The sequence below is a fragment of the Hyposmocoma kahamanoa genome, unplaced genomic scaffold (genome assembly GCF_003589595.1).
Source record: "Hyposmocoma kahamanoa isolate Upper Pololo Valley unplaced genomic scaffold, ASM358959v1 240, whole genome shotgun sequence".
In the NCBI taxonomy this organism is placed as follows: domain Eukaryota; kingdom Metazoa; phylum Arthropoda; class Insecta; order Lepidoptera; family Cosmopterigidae; genus Hyposmocoma; species Hyposmocoma kahamanoa.
Window position 1 is genome coordinate 41,705 of NW_020653757.1, and position 7,991 is coordinate 49,695.

The following is a 7,991-nucleotide window of genomic DNA, read 5'->3' on the forward strand; positions in this document are numbered from 1 at the left end:
ATGACGCTCTGTATACGATTTTAACGCCCTATAAGTTCGGAGACTTTATGGCGCGGACCCGACGTCCATATAATTAATTGTAAGTCAATGTCTATTTATTGTGTATCCGATTGGGATACAATAAAGATAAAGTATTATAAATTTTTACACTCATTTAAAAATTTCTGAAATATTAGAACCATTTTAAAATATCAAGCGGCCAGTTGCTTCAACAATTATATGACAACAGACGTTCTTTTGCAGATGTACTTCTCCAGTAGCCAATTTTTCCGTTTGCGTCAACCGTCACATCCATGAGATGTACATCAAAGCTTAACGTGTTTTATTAAATCGTCTTTTCTACTTTAATTTTTTATAACATTCACTCATCTCACTGATCGGATTGGACCGTGATTAAGGAAGCGGTATATACTTAAATATATATCTAAAGTGTTGACTCTACCATTTAATTACGGCTGCCATTGAAGCTACATCACACGTGTGAGTAATATTGTCTCTCAGAGGAATAAAACCAGCTATTCGCCGACTATCACATCTGCATTCCATTTCTATAATATCTCAAATCAACGAATGTATAACAAAGTCGTGCGTTGTCGGATCTGATTGCATTATTTCAAGTCGTTTTCAAGTGTTGGGGGCGGAAACTTAGTCATTCCATGATACCACTGTGCACATAATTTAGTACTAGTACCAAAGAAGGTGCAAGTCTGTCGAAATAATTACAAGTAGATGATCTTTGCTACAGGTTATATTGGCTTCTACATATGGACAGGCGATTTTGTGACGAACAGGTCAATTCGTGTAGGTGTAGATGGCTACTCGTCTGATCTTCACAGTATTGACATCTCAGGATTCCGTCCTTACTGCTACTCCATTCTTGCTGCATTTTAACCTGCTGCTAAAAAGATCCAGTGTAAAGAAACATGTAAACACTTACTTGTAAAGCAGTTTCTAATTGGGAAGTTGCAAATAGAGTCAGGTTTAAAACATGAAATCACAGGCGTGTCATTTCTTTGCAAAACCTAGTGTCTAACACTTTGCTTCTTTGAAATGTTTCCCGAACCACCTTGAGGTTTTTATTTATGATATCAAGTGACGGGACGAACAAGTCGTGCGCCTGGTGGTAAGCGACAGGACAGTCCGCAACAGTTGCAGTGCCATTCAGATCTAAGAGACACGGCACTGTGCCCATCTCAACCTGAGACATGAGTTGACAAGTTAGACTCGTATAAAAGCGGAACGTGGTAATTTCTCGAAGTGGTTTTATTCAATAATTTCTCTTAGATAGTATTTTTTCTTTTTTTCCTTTGTCATCCCATGCAATTTAACCTACAAACTATGTTTGCTCCAGGCTTAGGTAGAAATCACGAATAAGACCATGTAAGGCAACCAAAGTGTCCGATTTTTAATAGCGGTTCAGATCCTTGTGAAAGAGTTTCAAGGACTGCCACTTTACCCACTTCTGCCGCCAAGCAGTAATGTCAGCATTACTATGCTCCGGTTTTGATGGTTGCTGGTGAAATTACAGGCACATAGGTCTTGTCAACTTATGTCTCAGGGTGAAGGGCGCAGTGGCAGTGCCCCTCAGATCTTTGCAATTTAAAGCTCTGAGTGGCACTGCAACTGTTACGGATAGACGTGTTGCTTACCACCAGGTGCACGCCTTGTTCGTCCTGTCCCGAAAATATTCCATCTCTAAGGATGGCAAACTACGGGATGAATTCAGTCCCGGCAACCGATTTTAAAAAAACTTGGCAAATAGATTTTTTTAATACAGTTGCTCAAAACGTGGTATTTTTCGCACTACAAATCGTGCGGAAAGTTGGATTTCTCGCACTAGTGCTTTTTACTTTTCCAGTTTTTTTTTTAATTTACTGTTGTTTTAAGTCTTAAACATAGAAGTAAAGAGATTGTATATTTATTTCATATTTATGTGCTTTGTGACGTAAGTCATTCGTCATTAAAACTTATATTTATTTACAAATACTATACATATAATGAACGTATCGAGTGGAGGTCCACAATCTCTGCCTACCCCTGAAAGGGTGACAGGCGAGATTTTTATGTATATATTTGTTCAATATGTATTACAGATAAATTGTATCTCACTACCGTGCACGGGTTCCTAAAGAAATTTAAACAAAAGTACCGGGACGTCATAATAAGAAAAGTGGTTACAGACCGATATTACAGAAAATAAACAAAAACAGCACGTTAGAACTAGATTTCCATAGACTTTTAACTAATGGTTGCAGTGGTTGTATTTCATTATTTTAATTTACTAGCAGAAAATGAGTTTTGTTTAAATACTGTTTTATTTTACTTCCAATGTAGTTTTTTCGCAAATGTTTTAAAAAACGTCGTTTGATACACGTGCGGATTTGTCATTTTCACTTGTCTCGCGTCTTGACCCTCGCCTCTGGCTCGGGCCAAGAAGCCTCGAGATTCGTGAATAATGACTAACTTTCCGCACTTATATCAAAAATAACTATTTATAAACAAGTTATAATTTTGTTGCACCCTGAACGCTATTTCTATTTAAAATATACTTTTTAATTTTATAAAAGTCCGCGGCCAAGGGAACATGTACCTTGGAAATATGAATTGAAGGCTCTATATCATTATGATGAAACGAGCTCCATCTTATTAAATTAATGTTCATCTTCAAAAAATTAAAATCAATAAAAAATTACCTTCACTTCGTAACAATGCAAAAGTACCAATCATACGCCATTAAGTGCCTATATTTCAATCGAAATTGCAATTGTAATTATTGAATTAATTTGTAATAATTTAGGTTGTATAATTTAATGTATCGCTTTTTTTATTGCTTTAATAAACCATTTTATCTTAAACTCTGACATTGAATGGCAGTAACAAATCACTTATCAAGCCAGTTGGGATGTTTTATCCTTTTGAGAGATTCGAGTCCCAGTCATAGCCCAGGTTTGCACAATTTATATGCTTTGTTCACGAGCAATAGAGAAACATAGTTGTTGAGGGTTATTTTGATATTAAACTCGGTTTTCTCTGTTAACTCTCATTATTTTTCTTACGATGAATATCACGTTTTTTTTAAATTCCAAAAATACGACTGGATTTGAACCAACGTCTTCCAGCTGAATGTGGCAGACGCTATGCTAAGTAAGCCACGGACCCGAACTAGTGGATCTTAAGAACTTTTATTTATGCTGGTTGAAGATTTTAATATTTTATTTCGCCAATATTACAGTATAGTATAGTATAGTAAACGAGTCACAAAAATGAAATGAAACAAAATAAAAATATTATAAAATTCAATACATTCAATTAAATTAAAACTAAAAATATATATTATTGAAAATTTATTGTATAAGTGTCATGGGTCTCAACCGCTACCACTAGCCACCTGTGTTTGTCCGCATGCAAGCACATCCACTGGTGTAGCAGCGGAGAGTCCCACCGGTCAGTAAAAACGTTCAGGATGCTTTAAGATGATCTACGCAGGTAGTTCAGCAGCGACGCAATACGCTTGCACAGGATCGCGTGGAAACCATCCGTTGCTGTCTCCGCGAACATACCGGAAGCGCTGCAGAACCGTGGCAGACCCAGCAGCATCCTGAACGCGTTATTATTTTCGCGCAGTGCGCCAGCTGACCGCTGCGCATATCAGACCCAGAGGCGTGCGCTTATCCCTTAAAATGATTTTCAAGGGATAAACGCACTTTTGATTAAACAATATGAACTGCATGAAACGAAAGTGACGGGACGAACAAGTCGTGCGCTTGATGGTAAGCGACACGCCTGTCCATAACAGTTGCAGGGGCATTACCACTGCGCCCGTCACCCTGAGACATAAAGTCGGGGACAGCGCAATTACGCGTAACTAGCATTTCGTGTCTTTCGAATGTCGTGCCAAACAAATTAGCGTGATTTACGGGAATCTATTGTTATCAGTCCGTAGACAACATAAACAGACTCACAAGGCAATTTCGATGCAATCGCGCGTTTGTATCGATGCAGGCGCGCGCTTGGTGTCTGTAAAGGATCGCTACAGTATCGCGTTTGCATCGCTGCTATAAGTCGCCGTGTGTAAGCGCTCCTAGTTCGTATTATTTGTCTTATTCATGCATTGACTTACAAATAAATGGACGAAGGGTCTAATACAAAACCCACGAAAAAAATGTCCCAAGTCAACCTGCTTAAACGTAGTGACATGTGAAGGAATATGAAAAGCTAAAACGTTGAATTTAAATTGTAATGTCATCGCAGTATCGCGCTGTCAGTCGAACTGCAATGAAGACTAAAGCGGAGTTTGACGCTCTGTATACGATTTTAACGCCTTACAAGTTCGGACACTTTTTAGCGCGGACCCGAAATCCATATAATTGTAAGTCAATGTGTTCATGTCATAAAATCACTTTTGACGTGTGGTCACACGTGGTTTTAACCGACTTCATAAAAGGAGGAGGTTCCCAATTCGACTTGTGTTTTTTTTTGTACGTATGTTACGCGATAACCCCGGTATTTGTGAACCGATTTTCATGATTCTTTTTTAAAATCATCCACCTCTAAGGGTGGCTATTCACGCATGAAGATTCATTTTTATAAATAGCGCCTGAATTTTATTATAAGGAGCAATTATTTTATTGGTTGATTTTGCTATTCTTCAATTCAAAGCGTTTTTCTCTCTCAATATACTTTGAGTAGAGAGAACCGATTTTTATTATCTCCTGTGTCAAGTCCCGTATAGTGGCGAACTACGGGATGAATCCGGTTTCCGGTAACCGATTTCAATAAAACTTAGTAATTATAAGTAATTGCACGTACTTTTCAGGTCGGTTTTTATTATAATCATTGGTGTATTAATTTTAATTTTTGTCTTTTTCTCCTACTTTAGTGTCATATATACCTAGAATTTCCTTCTGGTATGATTCAAAATTCAAGAAAACGGATCCAATCCACAAAATTATTAAAAAATGAGTTGTACGTACCAAACGGTTCCTAAAGTCTAACCTCTTAGATCAGCAAAAAAATATCCAACATATCCAACATTGACTTACAAATAAATGGACGACGGGTCTAATACAAAAACCACGAAAAAAATGTCCCAAGTCAACCTATTTAAACGTAGTGACATGTAAAGGAATATGAAAAAGCTAAAACTTTGAATTTAAATTGTAATGTCATCGCAGTACTGTCTAATTTTGCTTGCTTCGCTGTCAGTCGAACAAACGAAGACTAAAGCGTGAATGACGCTCTGTATACGATTTTAACGCCCTATAAGTTCGGACACTTTTTAACGCGGACCCGACGTCCATATAATTGTAAGTCAATGTATAAACATAAATAAATATCTCTGGAGTTACATGACGTTATAAGTGAGAAACATTTTTAAACTTCAAACTGCCATATGTCGTAATTGACTGGATGTGCATTGGATCCTTTTCGTTTAACTACGTTCAATTTAAACCTGCAAAGGGACGTACTTAAAACTATTTTGCTTAGTCTGGATACAGCTATTGTCACAGTTTTCTCGTAACGGAACCATCGTGATGATTTATAGCTGTAATTGTAGCTGTTTTACTATGGCATATGTACTGTGGTATTACAATGGGTGCCATAATAGAATGGTTACCAAACTATTCCATAATAAATGCTCCCTATATGGTATTCGAGAGCTGAATCGAGATCGAAAATTAGTACAGGCAGCCATCTCTTTCCAAGGACCAATGGAACACGACTGTTCAAACTTCGAGCGCTCAAACAATGACGTGCGCAAACGCGTTTGGAATTTCGTAATAATTTGAGTAATGACTTGTTTTGTTTTTAATGGTTACTAACGTTGATTTGAGATTAGCCTCCATACAGCCTTATGGGTTCAATTAAAATTAAGGCAATCTCCGTTATTTCTGACCTTCTGTCGGCTAAACTGCCGATTTAAACTTGCAAATGTACTTTGGCGATTATCGAAATGTAAGATTTGTATCCGTCAAGTAAAATCTAGATTGCATATTGAGCTAATGTGTAAAAATGTCCGAAGTAACCTTTTAATCAATGTTTAATTCACGAAGACCTGAAGGGCAGTGGCACTGCGCTCGTCACCGCTATACATAAAGTTGACAAGTTGCATGTACCTTTAGTTTGAACACCCGTGAAAATCCGAACGCAGTTTTCTTCTTCTTTTCGACTCTTACTCAAGTCCTAACTCCTCTCGGTTCGGAAACTGTTTATCCAACAAATAATTTTGAAAAGCCTTTGACTCCGACTTGATACCTTTTCATCTCGTACACAACTCCGTACAGCACTCCCGCATAGATTCTTCTGCTTCCTTGGTACATTCCTTTACTTTCAATTAAATTCTACTTTGCACTATTTCGCCATGAATAAAATAGAATGTAAAAAGACCGTCAAATTCTGGCTTAAGAGTAAAACTTACAATGAAACAAAAGGACTTGCTGTAAGTTCTTTCATAATTATTTTTATATGTATAGGTAACCATTATTTTATTGTTAAATATAGAAAATCTATTTTTAAGCTGTAATATAAAGTAATTTGATGAAAAAGATGCCTAAAATACATATACTTAGTTTGGACATCGCAATTACACATTACTAAGAAGTTTTACTATGAAGAATATATAATTTAGGTTCCCTTCTTAATGCTTATTTGAACAGTATAATAGCTTTATTCACATTTGTTTTACTTGTATTGTATTAGATTAACTAATTTTGAAATAAATTCTAGTCGGTCGGCGGACTTAAAACACATAAGTCAAAAAAGTGCTTCATTTGTTAATATATAATATCATATTTTTTGTGTTGCTTATAGGTTGTTTAAAGATGTGTAGAGAATGATAAATTTGAAAAAGACGCTTCTAGAATAAAGTTACAAATGTATGAAGTAACAAATTAATTTGACTTGTGTGCTTTAGCCGGTAGATGTATTAATTTAAATGAATGATGTTGGATTTTTACTTATGTGCTTTCTTCTTCTTCTTTTTCTTGTTGGGTCAATGGTAAAAACCAGTGAAATAACAAACCAGCAGCAGGTACCCCTACGCCCTATTTGTTGCCTATAAGAGGTCTTCCCAGGTGCAGCTGATCGGACGCAGTGGGCAGTATATTTTTATAACACCAAGTCGTGAGACGTTACTCGGGAGATAATTTAGACGAGAGTTTACCCTAATGGATAAAATAAAAAAACACGTATATCCGAGAGACATTTAAAGTGGTAATACATGAAAAACTTTGGGAAAACCGATTACGTTAAGTTGACGATAGCCATATGACCAAAAAAATCTTGGCGCTAGAAACTGTAACTGCCAAAGAAGACCAGGCAGATACCAGATCACTTAACTTGGAACCATCCAAAGAGACATGACGACTATGCGTGTAGACCCTGAGATTACGTAGGCGTCTGGAGCGGCGCGCGCGGAATAGGCGGGCCGACCCCAAAAGAAATGTAACCTTTAAATCACAAAGATCTTAGAGGCACTGCCACTGCGCCCGTCACCCTGAGACATAAGTTGACAAGTCCCACGTGCCTGTAATTTAACCAGAACCATCACCCTTCAAAACCGGAACTTAATGAAAATGATGGAGAAAAATCTTACACTCATTAAAACGAAACTACAAACATTAACCTTATACCTCAAATGTGAAGGTAAACTTTTAATTGCAGCAGCGGCAACTGATGAGCCAGAAGATTAATGTCAATAAATCAGCGGTCAGTCATCATCAGCTGATACACTGGGCACGGATCTAAAAAGACGTTTTAGGCCACGGTCCGCCACGCTGGCCCAATGCGGGTTCCGTTCCGTTCTGTTGACAGAACTACTGGTATTTTTCTTCCCATTTGTTCCGTTGATAAATTGAAGAAAGAAGAAAGAAAATATATTTATTTGGTCCACATTACATTGACAATAACTACTTTACAACTACAAAAACAAGGAACCAAAAAGTCACCACTCAGCATGTGCCAGTTTGCTCACGGAGAAACAGACCGGCGCT